General features: G+C 40.1%; 1 protein-coding gene across 1 annotated transcript in view; it reads right to left on the reverse strand.

Moving 5' to 3' along the window:
- Positions 1-14693, reverse strand: part of LOC135196147 (uncharacterized) — an 805200-nt gene that overhangs the window by 358869 nt on the left and 431638 nt on the right.

Below are 14693 nucleotides of genomic sequence, written 5' to 3' on the forward strand. Positions count from 1 at the left end.
TAGGAAAATTCTTCAAATGGAGAGTAAACGGCAAGAAAGAAAGGTACAATCAAATCGCCAAGCACACGGCGGTATCTATGACGAAACCATCCGCTGGCATCATTGTCTTGATTACGGGAAGTCACAGAGAGGAAAAGAAAAAAAGAGAGTAGAAATTATAACAAAGTCAGCTCACCAATAAATCTACACATCTACCTCCTCGAGGCAATTCCCTCCCCGAGCTTCTCTGGGCGCCTCCCTCCCTCCCTTCCTCTCCCAAACACTCGCCAAGCCGAACCCACCCCTCGCCGAAACCATCCCACCGTCCAAACTCCACTTATTACGCCCACATGCTGGGTCACCGCCCGCGTCAACTTTATTACCTCAACTATGTGTGCAGCAGCGATCACCACCGGCAGTGCAGTATTATTGCCCAGGGGGACGACTGACACAGACGCACACACACACACATACACACACACACTGGCAATCCCTCACGTCCGGGGCAGAAGATGATGAGAGAATGAAAAAAGATGGCGGGGGGAATACACGTCATCATAACACATCTGCAACAGAACTACTTCGGGTCAATTACGTGGTGTCTAATATGCGGAAAGTTGCTTCGTTACCTACGTAGATCTAACAGGGGCTGCCGCCTCCACCCACAAAAGACGCCATTCGATCACATTTAGCGCTGGCTCCCAGTCAAGCGCTTCTGCGGCTGTTTATGCCCCCGAACACTAAGCGGCATGATGGGGCATAAAATGAATTGCTAATTTACCTCTTTATTAATATGATCATTTGCTGTAACGCGGAATGGAAGAGGAAAAGCTGTAAACTCTGCACTTAAGTTTTAATTGAAGGCTACGGAACAATATAGCAGTATAGTATGAACATTATTGGCATTCCTCCTAAGTAACTGGGCGTTGACAAGCAGGGTGAAAAAAAAAAGGGAAGGCATGCAAGCACACACACAAACGCAGAGAGAGAGAGAGAGAGAGAGAGAGAGAGAGAGAGAGAGAGAGAGAGAGAGAGAGAGAGAAGTGGTACACCGTTGCAGCAGCTTTAAAGAAATGCTGTTGGTGCTGCACCACGACATTTTTTTTCCTTTTTTTTCTTTTTTTTTTTTTTTGAAGGGGAGGGGAAGGCCACCATCAGGTGGATTTTATCTGAGTTGCTGACGCCGCCAGCAGCCTCCTCTCACGCCACATGAGCCCCGCTGACGACAGCTGACTCTCGACACACAGACACACACACACTACCTCTGGGGGTCCCCCGCCCCCGCCCTAGCGAGGAGCCTTTCCTCCTCTACCACCTCCTGCATTAGCTTCACTGCCACCTACCAGCTCACTTCCACTAACAACGCTTCACCTCTTCAGCCAAAACTGCGGCATCCTAGAAAGGTGATTGCCTCCCCCGTCAATGACTAACAACTTGTGCTTACGATGACATTCTGGATGAGATGCCAGCACTTCGGCCTCTCGACAATTTCCAATTAAATTTCACTTTCCAAAACCACCTGTTGATGACATCTTCTATTCGTCTGTAAAAAAAAAAGAGAAAAGAAAAAGAAAAGGTTAACATACCGGTTGCAGACGCTAATGGCGCGAATCGAATTGCGGATTTCTCTCGCTCACGAATCTTTCAAAGTTTGCAGCAGACAGGGAAGCGCAATCGCTTTCTTATGTTTCTCTTCACACACACACACACACACACACACACACACACACACACACAGGGAGAGAGAGAGAGAGAATATCACAAAATGGAACACTGAAACAGAAAAGCACAGTGTCATCGCCAATCAATTATAGATGAACTTCACCTGGTGATGGAAACAAACCATCGCCCGCTAATGAAAAGTGAGTAGCGTTGATAAATTATTTTTTCACAAATTTTCTTTTTTTTTGGGGGGGCGATAGTGGGGGAAAGAGGAGAAAAAATAAAGATGCTGGTTTTGAAGACGGACAGAGAGAGAGAGAGAGAGAGAGAGAGAGAGAGAGAGATTTACTGGCACGGCCGAAGTCGTTCGTCGAGTTTGGCCTTCCACTGAATATTGCATCGGACCCTCCTGACGGACGGAGCACTTAATAAACCTAACAAACGACACTAAACCGGCGTCGCATATCCAAGCTCGGGGCAAAGAGAAAAGCATGTTCAAATCAACAAAACACCACAAAAACAAAACTAAAAAAAGCAAGAAAAGGGAGGCCTAAAATGAAGGGGAAAAGGCGAAAGAAAAATCTGCCTAAGAAAAATGAGAGGGAAAAGCGGCTTGGTGGAGAAACGGCTGCGTGACCGCTTTTGCCGTTGCGATGTAGGGGAAGGGGACGGCTGCCCTCCGGGGGAAAAGAAATCTCTCACTAACCTGACTGCTGGAGTGAGGACGAGGGGAAGCGAAAACGGAGAGGAGAGAGAGAGAGAGAGAGAGAGAGAGAGAGAGAGAGAGAAGAGAGAGAGGGGGGGGTCTAGTGGGAGTGAAATTACGGCAACGGCAACAACAGCACGAGTGGGGGGTAGCGGGGGGAGGGGGGACACAGGCCTTAGGGATTAAGGACGTAGAAGGCGGCCTTGAGAAGGAAGACGAGACGAGAAGGGAAGGAGGAGGAGGACCGAGAGGAGGAGGAGGAAGGTGGAGGGAGAACGGGAAGATGAAGAGAAAAAGGAGGTAGGAGTGAATAAGGACCAAGTGATGAAAGACGAAAATAGGAGCATTTGACGAAAGGGCGAACTAAACAAAAGAGGGAAAAGAATGATGAGAAGGAGGCTTAGGTGAAAGGGAAAAAGGAAGAAACGAACAGACGAGGAAAGAGAAAGATGAAATAAGAAGTGCAAATGAGCGAAGTTTCCTCGAATTAGACGGAGAACAAAGATGAAGTGGAGAAAAGAGGATGAGGGGAAAGACTGAATGATTCCTGGAATCTGGAGGATGATGAAGATTCCTTATCCGAGGAGGAGGAGGAGGAGGAGGAGGAGGATAAATCTTCGCGACTTAGGGGACAGGAGGATTCCGGTACGTGAGTCGAAATGTCGCAGGTAAACAAGATATGGAAAAAAAAAAAAATGCAATTGAAAGGAAATCGTCACCAAAAACCCGTTGGAATTCCTAGATTCATATTATATAGTGACAGCTCTCAATTCAGTAGCGTGATTATAACTTACTAAATGTTAAATTTGAGTTTAATGGTTTTGAAGGCATAGTATACAAGAGTGATAAGTGACAGAGTTACATGATAGGACACAGTATCCAAAACCAAATTTCTTTATCGTCGTGGATGTGAAAATCCCAAGGCAAAGATGTTAGCAGATTCTGTTTCACAAACAAACACCCACATATACATATACTATATAATGTATAATATTATATATATATATATAGTCCATATATATATTCGTAGGTTATATATTTATATACTATATTATAGTATAATATAATATATTATAATAATGATACCATACACTAGTGATAGATCGATTACACACTATCAGTATTGCATTGTTGCAAAAGGTTTTGTTTATTTAACTATAACATAATGATAGAAATAAATTCTCGAATGCACTACGGAGGACCGGTACATTGCGTTTTTTCCTGGAGTAGGTGACTCTAGAAAGCGACGTAATACTATCAGTATCACAAATATCTAGCTCGAATTAGTGAAAAACAACAAAGTCGGCAAAAAATCAAGTATATTTTCCTGCACGCGAGGATTCTCATATCGGGGGACCATAAAATTCGGCGGGACGGACAATAAAATCGACTTCTTTCGAGACCGACTTCCGTCCGCACGGGGTCTACAGCAGTTCAGCCAAGGACTGGCGACTGGCAGCTCGCTCTCCGTCGCAGAAATGCAAGGTGATGATTTTTCCAACTCGCTGACCATCATCTTTGAACTTATCTACCAATGGGCTACAAGCGATGAGTACATTACATTTATTGGACGAAGGACTTGAGCTGAGAATTGAACCAACCAAGAATTACTTGTAAGAAAAACTGATTTTTGGGAGTGAGTATTAACGGGGAATATTCTCGACTCATTTGACGGGATTAAACCCCCTTAGAGATTATAGGCAATGAATATATTTTAGCAGCGAAAAATAAACTATTCTTCGGCAAAATCTGCATGGGAGAAGTTCGGTTAATTTGGCAAAGGTGTACAAAGATAAGAAACATTACCAAAGAGGGAAGTAAAAGTGAATGACATCCTACCAATATTTTACAATTATTCAAAGAGTGAATATTCAAGAACAAGAACATTATAGGAGAAGAAAGCACAGAATTAACAATACTGTCTGTACATGGACTTCTGTCCAAAGAGACTGTAGTCCCTTAGCTTTCAGTTCTATGGAAACAAAGAAAAGAGATAAGTGGAGGAGAGACTGACCGTCCAGATCAATTCTCAGGGGAAGTAAAGCTTGTTGAAAGCCGATAGGTGTTGACACCATCAGGAAATGCATTGTAAGCATAAAAAGTTCCTGGCATCTGAATAAATTACTTTTAGAAACATTTAAAAAAAATAACACTTGCCTAGCATAAAATCCTCTTATAACAGGTGTTAGGTCATTTGCACTTACCCTGTCAGTATGGCAATTAAGGCACCTTGAAATAATACTCTACCATTAAATACAGGATAAATCTTACTTCCAAAACTGTCGTTGGATCTTGAAGTAGAAAACTGAGAGAAAATAAAAAGCGTATGGATGAATGAATCACAACAATCAAATGGTAAAACTGGGTTTATTTTTCAAATGGAACCAGGTGCTCTCTCATAATTACTCCAATACAAAGCCAAACGAATGAGCCCAAGCTAAAAATTTACAAACAATAGTTGACAAAAGTTCATCTACTTCAAATAGAAAGAAGGAAAAAAAGGCAAAATCTCAAATTAAAAAGAAAGGTAACTTGGGCTATAATCTAGACCCCGGTTACCCCGTGCATCTCAAGTGGTGGATAGGCATTACTATAGGTGGTTTGCACAGTCCCTTCGACCCCAAGCTGCTCCCACTTTTTAGCCTTTTGCTTTACTTCCAGTCCCACTTCCTCTCTTCAGTCTCGCTGTCCAACACCTCCAACTTTTACTTCTTAGTGCAGCAGTGGGCTTCTCTTCCAGTTCCAGTTACTTCCTAGTGCAGCTGTGGGATTATCTTCCAATTCCAGTTACTTCTAAGTGAAGCTGTGGGGTTCTCTTCCAGTTCCAGTTGCTTCTTAGTGCAGCTGTGAGGTTCTCTTCCAGTTCCAGTTACTTCTTATTGCAGCTGTGGGGTTCTCTTCCAGTTCCAGTTACTTCCTAGTGCAGCTGTGGGATTCTCTTCCAGTTACTTCTTAGTGCAGCTGTGGGGTTCTCTTCCAGTTCCAGTTACTTCTTAGTGCAGCTGTGGGGTTCTCTTCCAGTTCCAGTTACTTCTTAGTGCAGCTGTGGGTTTCTTTTCCAGTTCCAGTTACTTCTTAGTGCAGCTGTGGGGTTCTCTTCCAGTTCCAGTAGTGCAGTTGTGGGGTTCTCTTCCAGTTCCAGTTACATCTTAGTGCAGCTGTGGGGGTCTCTTCCAGTTTCACCTATAGATCATTGTACTTCGACGCATTATTTTCCGGATCTCTTTATGTTACTGTCTTACCCCTCTGAATTCTCCTTTCCACTGTCTTTCGCGCTTAATGGCTGAACGTGCCCCAGAGTTGTGCTGACAACCTAACTTCCATGAACCAATCAAACTCAAGAACACGTTTACCTAACAACATCACAAAGAGATCTATATATGAAGAGATTACATCATACAAAATTTATGAATGGAACTAAGCAAAATTTTCTTGAAAAGTCAGACCAGTCGTTTAAATTTTCTTGAACATTTCCGGCAGGAGCCTTATTTTTGTTCCAGACCTCAGCGTATTTTCCAAAAACATTTTGGGGAAGTTGGCCAAGGGCCAGTTCATGAAATGAAGAGGTAATCTCACTTAGATCGAGATCCGACTCAGGAGAAGGATGTACGACATACCTCATTGTTTTTATCATCATTATTAGGGTCCCTACACCCCACAAAAGGACAGTATATGGATTTACTATTTTGTTGATTGCCTTGAGCTTATATAAAGGATGAGTTTGCTGGCTTCGTGCTACTACAGCAGCATGTTTGGAAAAGATCGAGATGGTTAGCTTTTATGTCTCACCTCTGATGCTACAATGATTTCCTTTAATTTTGAAATTTTTATATAACATAAAATTATACTAAATCTCACGCAAGAATTGTCGTTTAAGATCATATTTCACATTTCTGATCTTTCACTTTTTCGAACTATTTTTGCATTTAACATCACGTACATACAATCTTAACGAATTATCAAACGAAAACAACTGTTGCTTTCCGTTATGCTTTCGACTTGAAGTAACCTTATGACAGCACGGGCTCTGCTATTTTTCCATTTACTGGTATCACGATGTACGCCTCGTTGGGGAGTAATGCAGTCAGTGCACCTCATTCGGTGCAATGTAGGCATTACTTAAGGTTCTTTGCAGCGTCCCTTCGGCCACTAGTTGCAACTACTTTCATTCCATTTACTGCACCTCCGTTTCTAATCTCTTTCTTCCAACCCACTGTCCACCCTCTCCTAACAATTGTTTCATAGTGCAACTGCTTTGATGTTTTCTCCTGTAACACCTTTCAAACCTTTTACAGTCAATTTCCGTTTCAGCGTTGAATGGCCTTAGTTGCCCCAGTGCTTGGCATCATGCCAAAAATCTATATAAATCAAATCAAGGTGTACGCTAGTTGACATAGCTCGTATGATAACAAATGCCTCGTCCGTTAAGCTCTAATAAAACAAACGGCAATTTCAAATGAAGAGCAGACGAAGACTGAATCATAGTAAGTGGACGAAGTATATTTTAATCCCAGACTACGTTCTATACTTTTTCCTCGTTTTTGTTGCTTCAAAAACCATCGACAGCCTATTCATGAATTCCCAACATTCAACATATTTGCATGTTTATATCTCGGATCTTGACGACAACGATACATTGGCGATCAGTTATTTTGGTTTTTGTGTTTTACGGGACGCAGTAGCAAAGTTGAAAATCTAAATTTAGAAAGAAAAAAAAACACTAAAATTATTTGGATATGGGTCTGAGTGTCCTCATCTACAAAGGTGAACCTTAAGTATGGGCTGAGAGAGAGAGAGAGAGAGAGAGAGAGAGAGAGAGAGAGAGAGAGACTCTTTGAACATAAGACAAACATTCGCATATTAAAAATCAAGTAAATCCCGCAGAAAATAGCTTTCTGAACCAGTTAAAAGCCATCACTGTTGGCGGAAACGCTGCCAATAACAATACTTAATTCTGCACTGTTAGAAAACTGCTAAGGCATAAAAAGCATTAACTTTGATTGCTATCTTTAACAGCATAAACAATCCCTTTATAGCTAATGGGCCTTTAGCACCAAGCAAACCTTCCACTATTTGTTCGCTCTCACCATCTGAGGGCGGCTAGGGTAGGTAGGGCAAGGGGCAGCAAAGGCTTATAGTCTAATAATTGGGTAGTTGAGAGAGAGAGAGAGAGAGAGAGAGAGAGAGAGAGAGAGAGAATTAAAGACGATAAGAGGAAGAGGGTAGCAGTAAATAAAATAAAAAATAGAAAGCTTCCCACGCCTAGAGAGAGAGAGAGAGAGAGAGAGGAGAGAGAGAGAGAGAGAGAGCTGGACAAGTAATCGACACGCTACTGACGTCGGTAATTTCCCTCATGATAGCATCATCAACAGCATCAACATCATCATCATCATCATCATCATCATCATCATCATCATCATCATCATCTTTGCTCCGGTTTTGAGAAAACAACTGGCCATATCCTCCTCGCTCTACCTTTTCAGGAAGAAGGACCCACAAGGGCAAGATGAGACGAGAGAGGAGGGAGAGGAAGGGAGGAGAAGGATGCCTTGACATGGTTTTAATCATCTTATCGCTGCTCAAGTTAAATGTATTCGGTCAACTCATCGCTTATGAAAGCAAGAATGACATCCATACGTCGTACCGTTTGATAACCCTAGTGTTTCCGATGCTTTGTTGACTTCTTGAGCGCAAAACACTGGTTGCTTAAGAGAAAAGTTTTCTCATGCATCCCTCATAAATGAACTAAAATGTCATCCAAGCGCGCTTTGTATAACGAAATGGGTGTGTCATGGCGAAGCAAAATATTTGTTGCTATTATTACGGATAGTAAAAAAAAATTATCAATATAATTCCGTTTCATCAGATCTTCATGAAATGCGGAAGGATTATACCATATGCTTCCCTATTACTTGACCAAAAGTATTACAATACACACCAAGTTACAGGGTCACGTGTTCACACAAAACTGACAAAAATGTAAACAATGGATGGATGTATCTCGATCTCAATTATAACATTCCACTTACCCATCCATCTCCAACCATACGCTACCTAGAGGCTATATAGAGAATCTTCGATTTCCCCTGTTTTCTGAGAAACGGTAAATCCACAAGTGACGCTGTTTGTGCCTTTCAGCAAAGTGTGCGCAAGCGCTAAGCTGAGAAGAAATCGGTGCTTCATATGAAATTCCTTTTGCTTTGCTTTATTTATTCGAGAGCTTAAATTTTGAAAAAGGGGCTTCGAAGACCCAGGAGCAGCTCTACCGTTTTTCACTCAAGATTCCAACTTATTGTATATTTCAGCCAGTCGCAATATCCTCTGACATGTCGAAGTCTGCTGATTGTTACGGACATTATAGAGCAAATATCTGGTTATTCTAACAGCTACTAATTTCAAAGTATATCTTAGTTTAATCAGACCATTGAGCTAATTAACAGCTCTCCTAAGGCTGGCCAGAAGGATTAGATATTTTTACGTGTCTAGGAGCCAATTGGTTACCTAGCAACGGGACCTACAGCTTATTGTGGTATCCGAACCGCATTATATCGAGAAATGAATTTCTAGTCAGCAGAAATGAATTCCTCTGATCCCACGTTGGCAGAGAGGGGAATCGAACACGCGACTACCGAATCGGTAGGCGAGCACGCAACCCACCCGTCCAACGAAGGACTTTATTAAAACTAGTACGGAATATTCTGAGGGCGATTGACACGATGTAAACCCGAGACAAAACTCCGGGAAACAGGGATATGATGGTTTACGATACACACTTTGAATCTACAAATGATGTAGATTCAAACGATGAAATGATCGAGACGCCATGCGACCTTTGCACTACACCCATCAACTAACAAAACTGACACACACTACAAAGAGGACTCTAAAAACCACCCTGAACGAAACTAAGGATTCAGACTGCTATCTGAATACGGAAATTTCCATACAATGGAAAACACCCTCTGCCCGAGAGGGTAGCGGATGCCAGATTTCTGTCGCCAATGTCAAACAGACTGTCTGTCGCAGAATCTATCGACTGACAGCTTCATATTTTCTTCCATCTCTAAGGCGGACACGGCTGCCAACCAACTCCTTTATATTGAAGCTGAGTCTGGTGGGGGGAGGGGGGGGGGGGGGGGGGAGGGGGGGGGGGGGGGGTAGGAAAAGTAAGCGAAAAGTGGTGAGCTAAGGCTGTGACGGTTCGCCAAGAAGGGCAGTTAATGATTTCAAAGACTGGGAGTTTTAGTGGTAATGACTATAGTAGATTCACATCAACCGTGCATTTGATGTCTAGGCCAGTAGTCCCTTACGACGCTCCTGATTGGCTGTTGATAAGCCAATGTCAGGGCTGGAAACTCAGTCTTCTCGAGAGTTCACATGGGTAAAATATATGTTCCACCTCTCCTGAGGGATACGTCTTTCAAAAGTACCCCTCAGGAGAGGTGGAACATACATCCTACCAATATGAACTCTCGAGAGAGAATGAGTTTTTCCAGCCCTGTGATTGGCTTATCAACAGCCAATCAGGTTGATGTGAATCTACTATAATAGCGACATATTCCATATAATAGGAATTCACGGATTCCAAGAATTGTGAACTGCTGATGACAGACTGGTAGTTACAAATGCCACAATCGAATATGGCCAATTCGGGCAATAGTCCAAATGACTGAAACAATGCTAGTGGCAGTTACTGAACTAATGGATCCAGGTGCAACAATCTCTTGACTTCGGTTGCATAATATCCCAAAGACGATCTGTTATGGATACGGACTTATCGCTTTACAAATAACAAAGCATTAGTGACAGTTCTGAAGGCTCTAATCGAGAAGTGCCAACAATAGTCCACTAATAATACAATGTCAGTTACCAAACGAAGATACCTAAGACTGTCGGCCGAAGGTAACAGATATTCCAGCAGCAGAAACCAAGAAGGCCGATAACCGCTCACGTGTAATAGGTTTGAATTTCACTAGAAAAAATATTAGTCAAGTTTTAAAATGAATTTGTTAGACTCAAGTAAGGATATTACAGCCTCAAAATCATGTTACAAATTGCCAGTGTAGTAAAAGGTTCATGTTCTTTACCAAAAGGATAAGAAAAAAAAAAAAAAAAAAACTTAAACTGACCATTAAAGAAATTAAGTCATTCATTCACAAATGACCCTGCAGACGGCAGGGGCTGATTGGCAGAGGTCTCAGGCCAAATGAGGAATTTTATAGCTCTAGATAAAAAACGTTGCTTACAAAATAACTGGTCATTGCCACACATAATTAGAGGAACAAGTGATAATCATGTAAGTCAGACAAAAGCCATGTTAATATAAAGTATATACATCTGCATACGTTTATAAGGCGAGGACTTCTGATACTGGAACCCCCAACGAACTTTGAATCATTATACCTCAACTGATCAAACACGGACATTATATATATAATATATATATATATAGATATATATATATATAATATATATTTATGATTAGGATATAATAGTTTATATTATATATTATACTTTTTTTGACAATATAACATTAAAAATAAACAGATATATATATAATAATATATCTATATATATTATATATATATATATATATACACTTTGACAATATAACATTAAAAAGAAATGTCTCAAAGATAATTTTTTTTTTTTCTTTCTTTCTTTTTTTTTTTTTTCAAAAACGGTATATGGACCATTCGCTTACCTGTCAACAATTTGTTAATCTTTAACGCGAATAGTTTATCAACAGGCATTTCCGATTGCTTAGTTTCACGTTCCTTGCATATATGAAGAAGTTGAAAGATTTTACTTTGGACATTCAGACCCCCTATGAAGTCGTCCAGACACCAACTAATCATCCGCACCTTCGCAAGGCATAGTTAATGTTGAGAAGAGAGAGAGAGAGAGAGAGAGAGAGAGAGAGCTTTATCTGCGTCATGCAATCAGAATCCTCTTCCTGGCACCTTTCCTCCTGATTTGAAGAGTCCAACTCCTTCCTTCTTTCAAGAGGCAAGACTGCCGCTTCCTTCGGTGTCAAACCCGGTTATTTCGCCTCTCGTTTTCTTTTGGCCTTTCCTATAAAAAGTCACTTGGTTTCTGTTTCACTGACCTCTGTATCTTACAAATATGATACGCCACCAATTTGCAATTCCGTCAGCAACAAGAAGGCCGACGATTCCCCACTATTTTCTTATGCAAACTTTATATATATCTTGAATGCCTTTTGACTCAAATAGTGATCTGTGAAATTCTGTGAACCACAAAAACAAAACCATGTTTTTCAGGTGACGCTATTTCAGCCCTATCATGTTGCTTGGATAACACAATTACAGAAACCAATTTCACATGCACTTATATTTAATTAACTTTTGTCGTCTGCTATTATTAGTATTCTTTTCTTGTTTTAGCCTTTTTCACACTTTTCATCCATTCATGTCACAGTTTTGCCCTTTTAGCCATGCACAATGCGTAGGGTTTCTTGTTATTCCTATGCAATTGGAAAAAAAATTATATAAAATTCCAAACTGTATCGACTTATAAAGATGAAAAAAAAAACTAACCAAAGGCAAAATAACTCTTTAATGTGTTAGTGTCAGAGCATCATTATCACTGAGTTGACAAGACAAGTACTAGTTCCTAAACTTCCAATTTTGAGCATTAATTGCTTGTTGCAACCCATTATCTGCACATTAAAATATCATAAAAACAAGAACTCTAAAAAGAAAGCATACTCGAGAGAGGTCATCTTGGAAAACTTCATCCTAAGAAAATTCTAGAATTATTTAGCGATAGAGAGAGAGGATGTGGAGCAATCAACTCACTAAATATGTTACTTTAATCTCTGTGGCGTCGAACTTGGCAAATATAAATATTAGAAAAGGACCAGAAATACTTATCAAAACGGATACTATTAAACCACTGAAAATCCCTGACCTTTTGAAGACTTAATCATCAGGCTGTTGTCATTGTGATTTAATAAAGGAGAGAAATCACATATTTATAGAAAAAAAAAACTCTTCGAGATCAATTTAAAACTGACGCGTGAATAATGACCTGTAGGGCCAAATTTGTTAAGAATAACCACAAAGTATAAGGAACGACTATCACAGTTTTTCATAAGAACGGAACAGCACAAACATCTAAATCAATGAAAATGTGACCTTCAACTTTGACCTGTCTGATAGTGACCCATGGGCTGGTCAATTTTAGCAGAGCACTGCACCACTAAGGAACAACGCCTACAGTAACTAATTACACCTCTCAAAGGTGGGTATGTGCGTGAATATACATACATACAATGTATATGTATGTATGTATGTATGCATGTATATAATGTATATATATATATATATATATATATATATATATAGATAGATAAGTATGTATGTCACTAATTCCCATTGATATCGAATTCACAAATCCTATAGAATAACTTACACCCAAAGGAAATTGTATATGATGTGTGCTTATGCCTGGTCAGGATTCGAACCAATGTCTTTTGTCTTTGATACGATGGATAACGGGACTTCCGTATTCGGCTACCTACATAACACACACACACACACACACACACACACACACACACATATATATATATATATATATATATATATATATATATATATATATATATATATGTGTGTGTGTGTGTGTGTGTGTGTGTGTGTGTGTGTGTGAAGATAAAAGGCCCATAAAACTATTTTAACGTTGCAACCATATATTTCGAGCACTTCCTTCTGCGCTCCTGATCACTGGTAAAATTTGGACATAGGATATCTTACAAGAGTATATATACAAAAACATATGTTTTTATATATACTCTTGTAAGACATCCTATGTCCAAATTTTGCCATTGATCAGAAGCACAGAAGGAAGTGCTCGAAATATATGGTTGCAAAGTTAAAATAGTATTTAATGGGCCTTTTATCTTCATATTATACAGCTGTATTACAGTAAAAAGACAATCATACATATATATCTACATACATACATACACACACACACACACACCTATATATACATTATATAATATAGATATATATATATATATATATAATATATATATTATATATATATATATAATACCTTCCTAGATGGGCGTAAGAAATAAAAATCATTCGGGGTAAAGGAAGGCAGTTTGGCGAAGCTTGCTTATACCGTCTGATAATGAGACAACCTCTTCTCGACTTTCATAAGAGATGAGTGACAGAAAGCAAACTCGTAATTCCCTAACCCTTAGCAGTCGACAGTGTCCCCCAAGTTCCACACTTGAACGAAACAAAGTAAAGTCAGCTGCCTGGCTGAATAACAGATGGACAGTAGTTGGAAGCAAACAACAAAAGTACAAAAAATTGCCATAAGTAGAAATGCTTACTGAAGCAAGATAAGTCTATTTCCTTTTCCTGTCACCAAGGCCATTCCTGGCCATTCTTTTAACCTTGAAAAGTAGAGGAGTACCACTCGATTTGGCTTTACGGTAAAGATTCTTATTTTTCTAAAACGAACATCTTATGCAAATTTATTACCTCTGTAGATGTCATAGTTAACAAATGATAGATGGTTTTAAAAAAAATTCATAGGTTTAATCAATAACATGATATTCTAAGAGCATTTTCAGATGGATAACATTGACTTTTTAGTATTTTCAATTTTCTGTGTTTAGGAGTTTGACCATGATACGCGTACCTGGTCTTCCTGGGCAGCTGAAGCAAGTTAGAAAAACCGCAGACTTGTGAAACAACACTAAGAAGAAAGAAACACTGATGCAAGATAACACTGACGCAAAAGCCCCGCATTACTAATAATGTACTTCAGCCAAGAATTGAACTCCAATGATATAGTGATCCCCTAACCTAAAAAAAAAAAAAAAAAAAAAAAAAAAAAAAAGAGGCAAGTGTAGAAAATGGAATGCTACAGTGACTGATAATGCCAAGCATGGAAACTTCGTAATGTCAGTTCGAAGCTAAAACTTCGTCATCGTCAGTGCCTAAACCTAGTGTAAACGCCAGGCTCTATCTCAGTTGATCAGCAGTGTGTGTATGTGTCTGTATCTGTGTCTTTGGAGTAGATGGGGCTCTAAAAGGTATCTAATCCCCCCCCCCTCCTTGGAGTTTCAAAGGAAATCACATTTTGGGATGGGATGGATAGTTCCATACTGTGCCAAATATATGTTCAATGGTTTATAGCTTAACTTTGCTCATCGGAAGACCGACATCGTAACCAAAATGTTACTGCTGTCGTCAGTAACATACTAGATGTGTGTGTGTGTGTGTGTGTGTGTGTGTGTGTGTGTGTGTGTGTGTGTGTGTGTGTGCGCGCGCGCGCGCGCAGTAGCTCATTCATATTC

This window comes from Macrobrachium nipponense, chromosome 17 (genome assembly GCF_015104395.2).
Source record: "Macrobrachium nipponense isolate FS-2020 chromosome 17, ASM1510439v2, whole genome shotgun sequence".
Classification (NCBI taxonomy): domain Eukaryota; kingdom Metazoa; phylum Arthropoda; class Malacostraca; order Decapoda; family Palaemonidae; genus Macrobrachium; species Macrobrachium nipponense.